The 18,782-nt window shown below is 28.9% G+C and overlaps 1 protein-coding gene across 3 annotated transcripts in view; it reads left to right on the top strand.

The window, feature by feature from the left end:
* Positions 1 to 18,782, top strand: part of LOC123297923 (leucine zipper putative tumor suppressor 2 homolog) — a 167,003-nt gene that overhangs the window by 83,213 nt on the left and 65,008 nt on the right. Inside the window, exon 4 of one of the 3 annotated variants that reach the window (XM_044879755.1) lies at positions 1,580 to 1,637. The exons of 1 other annotated variant lie outside the window; for it this stretch is intronic. The gene's annotated coding sequence lies outside the window, so the exon portion shown is untranslated. Of the gene's footprint in view, positions 1 to 1,579; positions 1,638 to 10,105; positions 10,358 to 18,782 lie in introns of those variants that run through there. One more of the 3 variants, XM_044879757.1, reaches the window with a different exon arrangement.

Here is an 18,782-nt window from a genome sequence, read left to right on the forward strand (position 1 = left end):
GCACCGTGCGTGAGTTTTTTTGGAGGCGTTTCTATGGTAACAATACACAACTTTAAGTATAGAATTGTATGGATGCATATATAATTGTATGGAGTGCATTCATGGTTAGCATTGAAAATTTAATATTATTGTCTCAAAAATTTCAAAAAATAATCATGATAATTTATATTTGAAAAATAATATTTGTGCAATTTGATTTCTTATTTTAACAATTTTTAATACATTAAGTTTAATTAATTAGTGTTTTTCAATAAATTTAATTTGACATTTTCTATGACATTAACATGTAAATAATTGCAAATTATTCATAACAGCCTCCTTTATCGCCAAACTTTTTCACTGGAAGCGTTGGCATCGATTTTATTGTATCTATTATCATGTAATTACCCTACCGTGACTACGCACACAACGAAGAACTTTTATACGATGGTGTCTACTGTATCTATTATCATGTAATTGAATATAAATTCATTAATATATAGTTAATTCAGTTCACATACGAAAACAAAATACATAATTATTATTTATTCATACACATATAATTAAAAATCATTATCTTATATTCCATATTTGTTCTAAACAATACGTTATAAATTGTCATTCATATAAATTAATAACTGTGTAATTGAAATTAAATATTATAATAATTTTTATATACAGTAAAGGTGGGTATTAGTACCCACCATTGAAGTGGGATTACTTACATTCAAAGAAATTGTGTATTCATTCGAGGTTGGACGAATTTATAAATAGAAATTATCGCATGATATTTGTTTGCTGGGAGTTAAAACCAAAAAACTGTAATACACACCAAAAACCAACATCGAGATTACCTACGAAACTAAAATTTTTACAATCGATTCAGGTTGCCATGAATTTTGAGAAAATGCAAAAATATTTTTATGACTGTCAATTTCTATTTTTTGTCAAAATTTTATGTTTTATCATTTTAAAAAATTGAGTTTTTAGAAGTTATCAGAAGTTAAAGATAACAAAGATAATTTAAAGTATATACAATGCAAGTTTTTTGTTATGTCATAATAAATATCCTCAGCAAACCAAACGTAATGTATTCACATATTAGGTTGACTACTAAATAACACAAGCTAATTCTTACTGATGATGATTACTTGGTTGTCGAAAATACGTATTTTAAAAATACAAAAAACTGATCTAGGAAATTGGGGCAAAAATCGAAATTCATTTCGACATATCCTAGAGTTCTCATTTATTATCTTCGATAATATTTATATGCCATATTGTAATAATGCCGTAATTCCAGTGTTTATGAAAAATGTATTCTTGACTTGATAATAAAAGAACTACGTTTCATCCAGGAACAGGGATTAGAAGGAAGACTACGGGAGAAGGATGAACTTCAAAGAAGCTGGAATTGAGACACGTAGTTTATAAATGCTCGCTAAGTAAACTTTGGCTTCATATTGCTTCTATATCATAGTGATAGATAGCGATAACTTTTTAGAAACTTTTAGCTGAAGTACTACACCTTACCCTACATATGTGTATCATTTAATTATTATTGTATATAAATATAAAATTTTTATTTCATTTTTTTCAGTATACAACTATAATCTGATCAGGTTCCGGTCAATCTGATAAGAAAAGAAATTGATGAAGTAAGTAGTGTTGCGTTGTGGAGTGCTGTTTGTATATGTTTGTGTGTATAATAGGCGAAGGTGGTCTACAATTCTACATGTATATGTAATCGAACACATATCTTTATACTTACTTGGTCTATTTTATGGTGTGCTTATTGGTGGTAAACATTCATCATTAATATATAATGCTTGTTAAGGATGTATGAGCATGGTAGTGGGGGCACAAATTTAAAAATAGATATTTTCAATTTTGATGATAAATTTATATTATTACTTGACGATAGGTATAAGACGAAAAGTAAGAATAAAATTTTTCGATATCTGGCTTAATTTTCAAAATATCGAAAATTGAAAATTTTGTTTAATTATTTAGCTTTCGATATTTCGAAAACCAAGACACATATCGAAAAATTTTATTCTTATTTTTCTTCTACATTCATGAAGTTATAACAAAATTCATCATCAAAGTTGAAAATAAGATAAAAATAATTTCAACCCTTAATCTACCCTGCTCTTACATCCCTTATATGGACGGTGACACTTAGTTTTTTTATTTTCTAATTCATTGCTAATATGTTTACTTTCTATTAAAAAGTTTTTTTTAAATTTGTTTTCATTCATTCCAAATGAAAATTATCAAAAACTTCCAAAATATGTCGTTTTTTGAGATTCCTCCATAAGAGCCAATGTATTTTATATCGATTTTTAATGACTTTTTTCTCAAAAATTTGCACGGATACCTATGCTGAAATTTTAACCACATATTCTTTGAGTAAAAGACTACCTGAAAACAAATTTTGAGTCTTTAATAAATGTTAGTAGTCGCGGAAACGAAACACTAAGAAACAGTCAAAGTTCGAAAAATTTGACCAGTAAGTCGGATTTGAATGCAGGTTTCTGCGTTCGATTCGTTAGAGCGCCAGGAAATGTTTTGACCTAAATTGATTTATAAGAAATTAAAAATAGAAAATTTGTACAAAATAATATGCATTTTATAATTACATTTTTAATTAACCGTAAATATACTAAATTAATTTAAACAATAATTCGGTTAATAGTGAAGAAAATGATTCCAAAATTATTTCTAAGGGATTTTTGGGGTCGCTGAACACGAATATCGAATACCTGGTGCCCATAGTGAATGGTATTCCCTGTTCATCCTGAATACTTGGTACCTCGTAGGCCAATTCTGTCGCCATATTCGTGTTCAGCGACTCCAAAAACCACATATAACCATATTTAATCATTTTCATCAATTTAAAATGCTATTATATAAGTGAAAACAAATAATTGACTGAGTTAAAACTTTATTAAGGAACGAAGTCAACAAAGTTTTTCGCTGAATGTAATAAGACATTAAGAAATTTTAACTAATTTGCAACATTAAACATATTTTTTACAAATTTAGATAATATGAAGTAATTATAACGGTGTTTATTTTAATGTCTATACCTACTTCTTTTTTTTTTCAAATTTAGGTAAAATATTGGGCATAATCAAGTCTAATTAACATTATAATATATGTATATGTGATTAAAAGCCGCACCTTTTAATAATTCATAATTTGACATAGTTTCCCAAAATGAAATAACAATAATACATAATACAGGGTGAAACATATAATATACTGAGTGTCCATGAACAAAAGACCAACTGAATTTGGTTAACTGAAACTAGAATTTTGAAGAAGGAACATGTGCTTTTGCCGAAATAAATTAGAGACAGGGCAAAACTTGAAATAATAAAACTATTCCTTATAAAAATACGAACAAGTTTTTTTTCTCATATATTCGGGACTAATTCAGGTATCCCACATACAAAAATGTTTTATTCCCACCCGCTCAAAGCTATACTACCTCGTTATGCGGAGAATTACTTTTTGGGTTGGTTCTGAAAAATATTGAATAATAGAAAATTATAGAAATTGAAACCTGCGTTTTGATAAACCTTGTTAGAAAGATTAGCAATAGCAAAGAGAATTTTGGCTTCAATAGGGAATATTCATGAAATTTAAATTTGGTTCAAATATTTTTCTTCCGTATCTTTAATGACTGGACATTTCAACTAAACCAATATTTTAGTAATTAATATCTTTTTAATTACTTAAAATAAATTAATAAAAGTACAACTTCAGTGAGGGCATTTAAAAATTTCTAAAACGGAAATTCAAATTTGTATACGGACGTAACATCAAAGTACGGGCTTGTCAAATTTGGTGACATACTGTATGATATTAATTACTTACATTTTATATGGTATTTCATTAAATTATACTATTCTACGGCTTTTTATTAGAAAACTTAATAAGAACGAGTGTAAATTCTGTGTTGTAAATTCATTTTTTTAAAGTAAATTATACATTGAACTGTCACTAATTGACAGATCACGTACTTATACGTCATTAACAGAAAGCGCCAAAAAACTGCGCTTAAATATCTCAAAATTATAATGTATTTTAAATATTATTTACACTTAAATATAGCATTTTTAAGCAGTATTTATATTTTTTCTTTGTTATAACGGTGTTAACAATGAATTAAAAATATAAAAAAAATAAATGATTATTCCCTATTGGTTCTTTCTTTTTCTCCCATCATTCTCGAAATCTATTAAAAAAAATTCAAGATCTTGAAGTTTACCTCCAAAACGAAGAACTAAAAAATAAAAACAAATGATTGCGAAGGCTTTTGGAACAGACTGTAGATCAGAGATTGTATTTTTATATTTCTTAAATAAAGTTTGAAACATTAAAATGCAAAAATTATTAATAATAATAGGGTAATGTTTTTTGAATTGGGATATACCGCAAGTTGTATTAAATTATTAATATTGGCGTATTTTATTTAATTGCAATCAAATTGACATTTGAATTGATTATTATTTATTTGTTTATTGTAGACAATGAAATAATTAGTCACTTAAAAATATATATAAATAATAATAATGGCCCACTGGCCCACTTTTATATTTTTTAAAAACTATTGTAACTGTCTTATTTCAATCAAAACAGATTTACTTTTTGTAATAAAATGTTATCAGGTCTATTTTATCTTGATAATTTTGATTTTAAAGCGGCCATCTTTGTACTACAATTTTGAGATAGTTTATGCACTATATGTGTAGCAATTATTGTTCGTCAATCTGGATTTATTAGTCATTTATTTATTTAAAAAATTGGTCAGCCTCCCCCTAAAATTTTTCAAAATTGATTCAGCCTTAGTCCAACTTCATATAAAGAAATTCCAAGCTTTTTATTTAAAAGTTCCTTGGTGCTCGTACATCCTTAATAGGGGTTAAAAATTCTAGTTTGGTAATTTAGTGTATCACCATGCTTTAGATCGGCACCTCGGAAGCGATAAATATACCACATTGAAATCACCGGTTCAGGACCAAGATAGATTGCCAGTCGTAAGGCTGTAGGTTCAATACCGGCTTCGGCGATGAAATTTTATTTTTTCAAACATATTTTTCTTTTTAACATTTTTTTAGCCAAGTTGCGAACAAGTTTCATGTTTAATTTTGGAATTTGGGGCTGAGGAGGAGGGGTGTCTATAGACAATGTCTACTTCGCCTATTCTATAAAAAGCCAAGATCAACGTTTTCTTAACATTGGCATCCTAAAACTTTTTTCATCATATTACTCAAGACTTTTTACAAATTTAGAAAAATATGAAACAAACTTTTATATAAAATCCAACTTTCCCGAAATTTTTTAGTTTCGACTGCGTAAAACGATGAAACAAATTTTCGTTAACAGCCAGCAGTCTATTAACCTCTCAAAAGTTTCTACGGTGTAATCCGTTATAAAATTTTAAAAAAAAATTTATATATGATGACAGGTTCATTTTATTGTTCAAAATTTTTATTATCTACACAAAATAAAAAAAAAAAGTATTAAAGTAACATAATATAATGAAGTATTTCATTAAAATACTTAATAAACTGTGAAAAATATTGTATTGAAAAGTATATTGACAATTGAACATTTTATTTAAATCATTCATACATAGCAGGTCTTTAACATGGCCATTGTTAGCTCGTGTTACAATGCTTATCATTCATTGATGTGTACTACAGCTACGCTATTCGTTTATAATTCAAATGATTTTTTGTTTGGTTCTGGAAACAGTGTCGGTTTTATATTAAATTCAAGTTCATGTAAGCTTCTGAAGTGAAATTTCTTTAAAGGGGAGGAGGCTGGATTGATATTTGTTAAAAATTATGTTATCTCTATGGTAGTTAATGCCATTCTTCTAGGTTGACATTAAAACTAAACCAATATCAAGACTTAGCAAGGTATACTAAACTTAGCCCCAAGTTTATAACTTAAAAATATTCTTGCTATGTAACAAAATTTGGTATAAGAGCTCATAAAATCATCTAACTTTCGGTTGTTTGTCTGTCCGTCGACATGATAACCAAAAACGATAAGAGATACCAAGCTGAAATTTATAAAGCGTGCTCAGGACGTAGAAAGTGAGTTTGAGTTTGTAAATAACTAACATAGATCAATTGAGTCTTAGGTCCGGAGGCCACATCTTGTAAGATGAGAAATTCTAACGTCCTGCATAAGGAAACGACTAACACTGTAATATATGCTATTATACAAGGTGCGCAAAAGTATGGAAATCCCTGTAAAATAAGGATTTTCCGAATTGTCTATCTTGCCTGAGTTTCCTATGAAATAAGATCTTTGACCTTGAAATGGCCTTGAGGGCCATGGGCAAAGACATATTAGGACGTAAAAAATTCTGCTTTCAAAATCCGCAAAAAAAACTTGGGGTTCCTTTTGGAAAAATCGATTTTTGTTTCGCTCTTGCTTTAAGGTTATGTTCAAGGTCAAATCCAAGGTCACCATTGGATTCCTCGTCGTAAAATTCAGGGTTTACCATTCCAAAATTACTTTGACCTTTGAATGACAATGAAGATGATGGTCAGGGATAAATATTTAATTAATTTTGTTCACTATGTAATTTGTAGATAATATCTGTAATAAAATTGCCTATAAATAAAAAGAAAATAAATTATCTTTTTAGGTATGGGTACCGCACTGAGTACTTTCGCACGAAATTATTATAAGATAGTCTGACACACAGCAAAAAACCATAATAAATTCTTACAAGAAATTCTAGCGCACACCATCTCAACCATATGATAGGGATCTGCAGGTATTCTAAAGTCATCGTAGTAAAAAAAAACAAAAAATTTTTTTTTAAATTGGCCGCCAATGATTATTCAACAATAATACAATATTGTATAAATGTTGTAATAATACGTTTAATTTATGTTGTTTAAATGATTGAGAAACATGTATATGTGCGTGTTATATCACCTTATTTATTTATACGTATGGATGGATGGATACCTTTGTCATCGTCATCGAGTCATCGAGTCATCGTTATGCTCATTAATGATGGGACACTTACTTATTATATTCGTGAGAGATTTTATTTCCAATGATCATTCATATTGATAAGAAGAATATAAACCGTATATTATATTGTATACACATGCATGTATATCCTATGTCCTAGCTACAATGTCAGTAAATATAGTCTCAGTAAAATCCTACTAGTTAGATTGTAATCTGGCTATAAACATTGTCAATTGTTTATTTTATAGTCGCAGAAACGATACAATGATGTTCGAAAAATTTGAACAATAATTTAAGTCGAATTTGAATGCGGTTTCCGGCATTCGATTCGTTAGAGCGTCAGAAAATTTTGTTTTTGACTTAAATGGAATTATTAGAAGTTAAAAATATGCGATTTACATAAATAATATGCATTTTATAATTGCACTTTAAATTAATTGTAAATATACTAAATTTACAATTCGGTTAGTAGTAATGAAAATGATTCACAGGGGCTTTTGGGGTCGCTGAACACGAATATAGCGTCAGATCGCGTTGGACTAATTATAAAATGAATTTCCCGAAAAATATAAGAGACGGTGGAGATCACTCTGGGCATCAGATACCTTGGAGACCAATTCTGTCGCGATATTCGTGTTCTACGACCCGCAAAACCTCCAAGTAACGTTTAGAATCATTTTCATCACTATTAACCGAATAAATTTAGTATATTTACGGTCAATTTAAAATGCAATTATAAAATCCTTATTATTTATGCAAATTGAATATTTTTAATTTCTTATAAATCAATTTAGGTCACAAAATTTCCTGACGCTCTAACGAATCGAATGAAGAAAACTGCATTCAAATTCGTCTTTCTGTTAAAATTTTCGAACTTCTTTGCTTCGTTTCTGTGACTAATTGTCAATTGTTTATTTTGATATTGTCATCTTATAGTCGTACAAAAAAAAATTCCGCTGCTTTCAAACAACATTCTATGTTACAATGGACCAAGAGATAGAGTCTGCTTTTGTTCTGGAAAAAATCCAACATAAGATTTAAAAGTGATATCAAAATTTTTAAGCTTCACGAATAGTATTTACTTATATCAGCAGTGGTACTATGGTGCTCATTGATAGCAATGCATTGTATTGTTGAGTATTGATTGCCTAACAGTTGTTATAAAAAATATAAAACCTGAAATCAGGGGAGTAATTAATCACATAGGTCCTTTTTTATGGGATTTACCAATGCCATAAAAATTTTCGTCCATTTATTTTGTTGCCCAAAAAATTTCTGAGCAACTATACTTCGCAGGATAGTTTTCTTAAGTTTAAAATTAATATGGTTTTACAATCGATTTGACGTTTCATTATTTGAATAAACAAATATCATACATTAAACATGAACATATTTAAGAGATTTTCTTGAAATTGTAAAAGTATTATAATTATAGTTTTGGAAATAGAAAAGAATATTTATAAATAATTACCAATGTTTTAAACATAATTCTTCAATGACTAACAAGATGATAAAAAAGACATTAAAAATATACTTACAATTTTTTATGTATTAGAAATAAAAGATTACACACTTACAAAACAATAAACACATTTTACTACTAAAATTTTAGTTTATAGATTTATATATTTCATATTTCTAGGGTTCGGAATGTCTCAATTACTATACAACAATAAAAAAATTGAATTTTATCAAGAAATTGGAAAACTGAAAAAAAAAGTTAATAATAATAATAATGTATAACTGTGGGCAAAAAATAGTAAAACTTTGTTCATAATTTCAAAATTCTGTATTTATTCTTCCAAATCAATCATTTGTGCCAACGTTTTTTTCAATCCTCGAAACAGTTGTTAAAGTCAGTTTCCGGAATAGCCTTCAATGCGCGAAGCGATTCACGTTGGATGTCTTCAATTAACTCAAAACGGTTTCCCCGGAGCGGTCGTTTGAGTTTGCTGAATAGCCAGAAGTCACACGGAGCTAAATCAAGCGAATACGGTGGTTGCAGAACGATATTGGTTGTATTTTTGGCGAAAATATCACGAAGAATCAATGCAGTATGCGACGGTGCATTATCATGGCGGAAAGCATTGTTTCACAGACGTTAACGCGACGCTGTTTTTCGAAAAAATTGAGTGATTTTGCAACCAATCGTGCTTTCATTTTTCTTAGGCCCAAATGATCTTTCAAAATGATTTTTACTGATCCTTATATCTGATATTCCAACGATCCCAGTAAGGACTCTGACTGTTAATCGTCGATTCTCGAGCACCAATTCCTTGATTTTATTGACGTGTTCATCATCAGTTGATGTTGATAGCCGTCCTGGACGTGATTCGTCGGCAACGCGTTCTCGACCCTCTTTGAACAACTTGTACCAATCAAAACACTTGCTCGCGACATATTAAAGAGAGCGCGAGCAAAATGCGAATGCTGACGGATTAAAAATTATATTTCCTCAATGTGAAAAAATCACGCTTTTATAGCATTAAGCTTTCTTTATAAAAATTAGGGGCTATAGAAGGTAAGGTGTGTACCTGTAGGTTTTTTCCCCTTTTCCAGATCCATCACTATTTAGGAGGGGGGAGTTTGCTAATTTGTAATTTATTCATAAAACGGTAACTTATAAATTAAAAAAAATTTTTATTTAGTTATAACTTTTTCGAAATAAGCATTTATTACCAATTGTAGTTTGTTGAATCACATTGTATTCAAACAAAAGATGCTAAAATGATAAATAGCTAACGCGAAATAATTTGCCACAAATATTATGGACAATTATGAACGCAGAAACTGCGCATTTTCCTCAATAAAAGTTTTGCTTATAAAATACTTAAAATAAAAAATTAAATAAATAATAGTTAGAAAAGATATTAAACAAATACACTAGGAAGTAAATAGTAAATATTATATGTACATATTAGTTTGGTATTGAACCCTAAATAAAAACGATAATAAAAATCCATTAGAATAATTATTTTTGTTGTTTTAGTATTATTATTGTTTGAAAAAGATAATCATAATATTATTTATTGTAAGTACATACAGTTACCAATATTGTTTTGTTTTTGTGTAGTAGTTTTAAAAATTAACATTAGTTTTGTCTGGTATTTTAAATAAATAACATTCATTTAAAATTTGTTCAAATTTCTTTACTTTAAATATAATTTTCGATTAACTTAAAAAATAATTTTCATTGTGTTTGTACCAGGTTTTAACAATATGAGTTGCAGTGCTTTTGTGGTTAAGTGTTGTAAATGTTAGATCAAAAAGTTTATAAAAGTGCATTGTCAAAAAAAAAGAAAAGTTTATTGACTGAAAGGTCTGAAAAAAGACAAAATTTTCGTTAACTACGGCCAATTAGTTGGTAAGTTGGCTTCATTATTATGATAATGAGATTAACAAGGCTGAATAGATATCTGAAATGCTTTTGAAGTCTTGATGAACGTCAAATTCAAAAAGTCTTCCTACCACCAACCCTTAACAAAGGGTGATTATATATATTGATACGCAAAAGACTTTCCAGATAAAATAGAGGCTGAGTTGTTGAAAATGAGTATCTGTTGTACATCAAAGAATATTGCCACTTGAAAATTGGCTAATAAATAAGGATTTTTTGTATAAAAACAGCGCGAGGCTTTATCAAACTGCGAAATAATCTGGATGGGATAACATTGTACAGAAACTGGTAATCAAGAAGATATTAAAATAAATATATACCACTAGTTCGATTTTTCTAGGCATATAACTATCACAGAGTATGACAGAGTACATGCGTTAAGCAATGCATCTAAATAATAGATGTTATATGAAATTGCAAAAGTTAAATTTTTTCAAAAAATTAAACAAAAACTGTATGTGATGGTGAGGTTATCACCATCAGACAGTCGCTTAAACGGCTCTTCAATTGTTCTTCAATACAGCTGTTCAATCTGGCCACAGAATGATCTGATGCGGGTTATTCTTAGCGTACTTGTACTACCGTCGAGACGAATCGGAACTGTGCCATCAGTGCCCTTAGTAATGCGTTCCTCAGATAACCACTTCCAGATCATATATTGTGTATTGATTGAACAATTGACGGTGATCGACTTGCATGAGCTTTGAACCTTAAACCTATGGAATAGAAGGCCAACACTCTACCAAGCCTACCACACCGCCGTTGGAAATGACAACAAAAAAATAGAATGTAAATTTGATTTTTGCTCAATTGGTCTTTAGCTGACTTAGATTAACGGTAAAATTGCACTACAATTGGGTTGGTTTTTTTTCTAAGTACTAGCGAAGCTTAATGCTCCGAACCATTCGTCTTTGTGTTAAATATAGTTTTTGATTTTGTACTTGAACTTAGTTAGATAGTACGATAAAACAAACACAAATAATTGTGATACTGCTGTAAGATATCATATAAAGTAATATCACTAAGAATGGTAAAACATATGGCACATTTTATGACGCAGAGTAAAGGTACATTTCGGTGCGATCAAATATATCTCCAAGAAGTCTCAGAAAAATTTAAATATGGCATGAGTACTCACTAAAGAACAGTGATTTAGGTTGACTATCACATTCTACATTGCTTGGTCTAGATCTAGACCATTAAGTTTATTTTCTTATAGACGATGTCCAATATATAGCAGAAATTTCTTTCAAGTAATTGAAGGGTGATCCAAGATATAACACTCTACCTTCTTAAATGTTAAATGTAGATTAAATTTAGTTATAAATATAAATATTGATTTTTATAATATATGTATCTACAATTATTATTGAAAAGTATAAAATAAATGCACGTTTTAATTTCGTAATGTTGATCAAAGACTAGAATACCGACGACGTTAAAGTTTTTAAAATGATGGGAAATCATAAATTAATTATTATTACCTATATCTATTATTATTATCCAACTACACAGCTACGGGAATCAAAAGCGAGTTATAATTTATCTTTGTACTATGCATTGATGGCTATAGGTGAGTACTAACCAATAGAAATATAATAATTTTATTTCTGTAACTGTAAGTTTATAATTATTAGTAATTATATGAACAAATAATATTTATACGATATAATTTTTATATTTTACTATTTATTGGTTTTTTTTTATGTAGGGGAGACCAAAGGCACTTGAGTCTTACTGTAGACCAGGCGCGTGCGCACGAGAGGAGTTTTCGGGGTCAAAACGCCTTTCATTAAGAATCTGTTCACATAAATTTTGAATTAACAATTAACAAGTCCTATAAATGCATCCATTTATGAGACGCATTTCCACTAATGAATCAGATATCCATGCATATTTATATGACCTTTTTCCATCTGAAACTTGACGACTGGAGTATATTACTTCGGTAGTTTAACAAAATTGTGCAAGGACAGCGGATCGGACAAATTTTTTTTATCACTTCAGATGAAGAATTCTCACTTTGCTTATAGAAAAGTGAAGTTGATTTTAAAAAATCTTAACTAGTATTCAAGATATGAATAGGTTTGAAATTCCTAATTAAACAAAGAGAAAGATACCCACTAGTGACATCATACGGTGGCTATCACCATAGCGATTACATATAAAAGTTTATTTTGCTAAAACCTGATGTGCAATCTTTGATTGCTTATAACTTCTTCATGTTTTAATCAATTTTAATTTCAATTTCAAATTTTGTCATGGTACCAAGTCTAGTTTTACATTTTTATGAGTAATATGGCCAATTCTAAATCAGAACTCTTAGTATCCGTTCGAGTGTTGTAGAAAAGAAAGCAACTTAATTAAACATCTATTCAACTGTATTAAACATCTAAATTGTTTTAATAAATGCCCAGCAGCTGTTGAATGAAATTAACAATATTAACCCATATAATTAATTATTAATTGTTTTTAAGAATCAATTTATTCGCCTTGAAAAAATTCTTAAAATATCCTTGTACAATAATGATATTTGATTTATAATAAAAATTGTTTATGTTTTTATTGTCACGCACCAATAAAAAAAAGAACCTAAAATTTTTTACGAATAATAAAAATTGATTAGAAAAAATCAATGAACTCCCATTGTACGCCAGTAAGGTCTTACTATAAAAACACCGAAAATCACAAAACGTGATGTAACGCTACATTTTTGATATGTTATTTGGCCCCTTAGGCAAATGTGAAACCACATTTTGCAAGCAAAAAAAAGTTGTGCTTTTATATCGCTAGCCGGCCATTTGTACCAGGTGTCGAAAATTTTGTCGAAAAAGTATTTGCAAGAAAACTTTTTGGATATTTTTCAACAATTTTTCATAAGGCTCGCAAGGTGAAGCTATCGACAAATTTTCATCTTTCCATCTTTTATATTTTTGTAGAAAATGGACACCAAAGTATTGCCCTAATTCGCCCCTGCACGTGAAAACAATGATGTTTACGAAAAATTTTTTTGAACAAAAGTTGTTTATTTTAGTATAAGGAATATTTTTTACCTTTAAACTTTTGTTCTTTCTCTAACAGCTTAGCATAAGCAAAACTCAAAATTTTAGCATTTTAGACCAGCTTAAATTGTTTCAAATTTATTATACTTTCAAAATGATAATGGTAACTATTGTCAAAAAGCTCACAGTTTTTGAATTGCACTGCAAAAACTGAAAAAAGTTCGAAAATTTATCGTTTTTTCACTTATTACGCAGGAAGAACTTTTTTTTGCTTCCAAAATGTGGTTTCACACTCTCCTAAGGGGTCCAAATAACATACTAAAAAAGTAGCTTTATATCGCACTTTGCGATTTTAATGAAGGATTTGACTGGCGTATTGTATAACAAATTATTAATATATGAATCTCTAGTATTAAAGTTCTCAATCATTAAATTTATGTATGAGAGAGATGTTTGCATATAAAAAATCATAAAATCAATTTTAATAATAAATTAATGACTCACAGTTTTTAATTAATAACTAATTGATTATAATTTTTAAAGTATATATGTATACATTCATATAATAGTATACAATCGATAAATAATGATGGCTTGTGTATTAAGAACCTTGGTGCCATCAAGTGTTCGAACCATAAACAAACTTAACTTTAATTTTACAATAAATGATTCATATTGTTTAGAAATAAATGTTTTTTTAAATGTTCAATAATTAAACTTAAAAACTTTATTGAAGTGTTAATTTATTAGAGGTCTGTGAATTGATTATATTGGTGAAAAATTTAAGATACAAAAGTTCAGTGTTGGATTAGTGAGTCTTTTTATTTTCGTCATACCGACTTATATATGCCAATAATATTAAGAGAAAACATTAGCATTTCTGGATCTATATCTGAACTATTCGTTGGGTGCGTAATTATGGTAGGCGCAATCAAATCGTCGTCAGCGTTTCCAGTGGAAAATTTTGGCGTTAACGAGATCGGTTATGACTAATTTTCAATTATTTACATTCAAATAATACAAATGTTAATTAACATAATTACTTATTTAAATTTGTTAGAAAATAATATTAAATTTTCAATGTAAACAATATATGCTGCATAATCCATACAGGTATATATATAAAGTAGTGTATCGTTACTATGGAACCGCTTCCAATAAAACTAATGCACGGTGCGAATAAATGAATGCCAAGTTTTTATAACGAACAGTTAAAACATTGACTTACTAAAAGTTCTCTAATGATTTTTAAGGCTAGGTTTTTGGTAAACAAAATTTTCATATACTTTACGGCTTTTGGAAAAAAAACTACAAAATGAATACCATATTATTAAAATCGGTCCATTTATTTTCGATTCGCTTCGGCAATCTTCGATTTTTCGATAAAGGATTCAGTTTCTTATACCGAAATACAGAAAAAGATTTCTTGTTAATTTTTTGTTTAAAAATCAGCTGTGAGCTTGTCACTGGGTGAATCCGAAGGGAAGCTAAATTTTATGTAATCATGCCCTCTCTCGATTGGTTATTGATACATATGAACAGCCTTTGTACCATTAATTCTTTGTGTAATGTAATGACAGAATAAGTTCCAACCCCAAATACTTGTTAAATTACACAGCTTTCCAAGTTAGAATGCGCAAATTAGGGGAAAAATTTTATTTAAAAAAATTAATTCGTAATAAATCATCATTTCGAACAACATTTACAAGAATACCTATTACAGCGAAACCTGGCTATATGAGCCCTGAATATGAATCGTTAAGTGAACCTGGCTAAGTGTTAAAATACCTCTGTTACAAGGAATAACCACTATTTTTGTAACTGAGATTTCATTTTTCGATGTTAACTTCTTTTATTGAGATACTTTAACTCAATACTGTATAAATTGGACAATTAACAATAATAATTGAATATTTTTAATATTGGTCTGGATAGATTGCGACAAATATTTGGATTAGAAGCTTCACGCACCAACCTGAATATAAGCGAACCTGAGTAGTCTCTTTAAGTGACAACTAATGGAATACTTCTTTAAATAATACAAAATTATTTGTCTTTTGTGAAACTCTGTTATCTTAAATCCACTGTAATATAAAATGCTATTGTATATACCATGCAAACAATTACCTACGCATGTATAAAATATGACAGACAATTTACAGACATTTTGATCATAAACACAGCAATTACATTGTAATTATATAACGTAAAACGTACTTATATTTCATTTTTATTGCCACAGAATAATTTATACAATGTGTTAGAAAGTAACTATATTTATGTTTTTCCTTACTCATGCTTAAGGTACTTTTATTCAGCACTGTTTTCCATCCGACAAATAGATAATTTACTCAAAACAATTTTACCAATTAACAATTATAATCATTGAATAAATAATAATTTTTGTATAAATAAAGAACCATTTTCTTATTTGTTTGATAACTAGCTGTGAATTACCCGCTGTGCTGGGCAATAGCTCCACTTTTACCCGTCCCTCCATATTCCCTTGCGTACAATCTTCTATTATTTTTTTGTTTGTTGTTTGTAATTTTTATTCACATTTTATTCAATTTTAATTTTTATTTCTTTTTGTTTTAGGTAAGGGGATATTATCATAGATAATTCTTAATTTAAATGAATTCTACACCAAATGTAAGTGAATTTAGCGCTTAACTATTGTTTATTTTCTTTAAGGATGTACGAGCGCCAGGACAATTTTAAACAGAAGGCTTTATTTATTTTTTGTATGAAGTTGGACTAAATCTGTTTTCATAGATTTCTCAAAAACTAGTCGGTGGAAATTAAAAAAAAAAAAACTACTTAAATTAAAGTTAAAATTTTAATAAAATATGGAAAAAGAAAAACGTTGTGCCCGACTAATTAAGGATGTATGAGCACGGTAGTTGGGACACAAATTAAAAAAATTAATATTTTCAATTTTGATGGGGAATTATGTTATAACTTGACAATAAAAGAGTAAGAAAAAAAATTTTCGATATCTGGAGTAATTTTAAAAATATCGAAAATTTTTTTTTAATTATTTAGCTTTCGATATTTTGAAAACAAAGGCATATATCGAAAAATTTTACTCTTATTTTTCGTTTACATTCATGAAGTTATAAGAAAATTCATTATCAAAGTTGAAAATAAGGTACAAATAATTTTAAACCCTTAGTCTAAAATTGCCTTGGTGTTCGTACTACTTTAAACTGATCGAGTTTTTTTAGAAATGTAGAATTATCTTAAATTACTTGAGAAAAGAAAGCCTTAAATTTGTAACTAGAGTGGAAGGTCGATAAATCGAACCTCCGTAAGTCGAAAAATCATGCCACATTCTCTTCTGCTTTAAATATTTTTGTGGATTTCTAAAAACAAAATCTCGTTAAAAAACAATTAACTCATTTTCCTTGAAGAGGAAATTAACCAAAAGTGACAGAATGAAATAGTTATGGAAAATATTTATAATAATTTAAAACAAAATTCCCTTGAAATTCCAATAATTAAAATTGTTGTTAAACGCATATTTCAAACAAGGTAACGAAAAACAATAATTAGTGAAATTATTAAATGTTAAAACAGTGGCGGCACAATTTTTTTTATACACATATGAAATAATATTTCATTGTAAAACAAGAATAATACCATAATTGAGAGTTTTTGGCGAAAATAATTTAAGGAGGTATGCTAGGATTAAATAATACCAGGGATTTCAATAAAACTTTATAAATAAATTTTTACAATAACATAGTTGGCAAAAATCACAAAAAATTCCTTGGTCATCGGGCTTTTTATTGTTATTTTATCGTTCAAAGTTGGCTGAAAAAATGATGAATTTGAACAGTAAGACGGATTTGGATGCGGTTTTCTGCATTTGATTTGATAGAGCGACAGGAAATTTTGTGATCTAAATTGATTTATAGGAAATTAAAAATATGCAATTAGCATAAATAATTTCTTTATTAATGCAGACCGTGGTGCTACTATAAGCTCTTATAAGGCAAATTAGTTTTGCTTTTCATATTTCATCCTCTTTACACTTCAATCTCACTCGGAGTTTGCGACTTTAGAAATAAGTTAGGTAAGGGATTGAAGTTTGATTATTTATAAATAAAAGGACACATTTGTAATTAGGAAATATTTATTTTATATGTTATTATTGAGGTAGGCAGCCTAGCGTTTCCAAAATATCTATATAGTAGGCCGCCTAGCGTTATGGTTATTATTATTATTATTTTAAGTTATGAAATATTTTATTCAATGATTAATTAAATTCTATAAAATAAATCTTATCAACAGTCTTATCAATATCAATACAATTGATAAGAACTATTTGTGTAACATATTAATTTTCTCAATAGCCTTAACATTTTATTAATTTAATAATAATTGGATTTTTTATTCATTTAATAAGACGTATACCACCACTGAGTAATTGTGTTATATTATACCCAGGTAGACATATATACGTCATATTTTATAAGAAAACTACTTAAGTACAGCTCTTACTTATAATGGTTTTTATTGTAGACCATATTGCGATATTTCTTAAATGACTTCATTACGACGAGCCTGAAACCTCCAGTTGGCTTTTTCTTGATATATGAAGTCACCAGATCTGTCTATCAAATGTCCTGGTAACGATTAATATTTCAAATGCTAGGTTAGGTTAGGTTTAATTATATTGGCTGTCCACGAGAGACACACTTAGGCTATAGAGCCCATTGTGACACCATCTAGGTGTTTTACCACCTTTCCGCTGGTTACTTCATTTATCAGCCCCTCAATTATTTCGGCTAAGTGCATCTCCTTCATGTGTATACCATGCATCAGCCCATCAAAATTAATTCATTTAATTTTTATTGTTGTGAGAATCGAACCCGCTACCCTAGACATACCGCGAACGGAATTGGTTACGCTTCAACCAACTGAGCTGCTAAGACTAAGAAAACTCATGGGATTAGGGGAAGTTTTAAGGGTTCCGTACTTGAAGGGTAACCAACTCATCAATTTGTAACGAAATTCGAGAATTTCACTCTGGTCAATCATTTAAAGTTATGGTTCGAATTCTAATTTGATCATCCAGTAATTATTCTACAGGTTTTTTATAAACTACAGAGGACTTCGCAATAATCCAATGGGAATTATGTCACGAGCATTTTGCGTTGAAGTGTGAGTTTTGTTTTTGTTTAGTAAAACAACATTTTTTCAAAAACAAAATATTTTTACAAAAACATATATACCTTTAGACAATGATTATTGACATTCAAACGCCTATAATTCAAAAATGTTTTCATTTGAAGCATTCTGCCCATCGACAATTTTGATCAGGAGTCCAAGAAATACAAAATCTCGTAAATAAGCAAATTTGACTGATACTCCATTCCCATAAT

This window comes from Chrysoperla carnea, chromosome 4 (genome assembly GCF_905475395.1).
Source record: "Chrysoperla carnea chromosome 4, inChrCarn1.1, whole genome shotgun sequence".
In the NCBI taxonomy this organism is placed as follows: Eukaryota; Metazoa; Arthropoda; class Insecta; order Neuroptera; family Chrysopidae; genus Chrysoperla; species Chrysoperla carnea.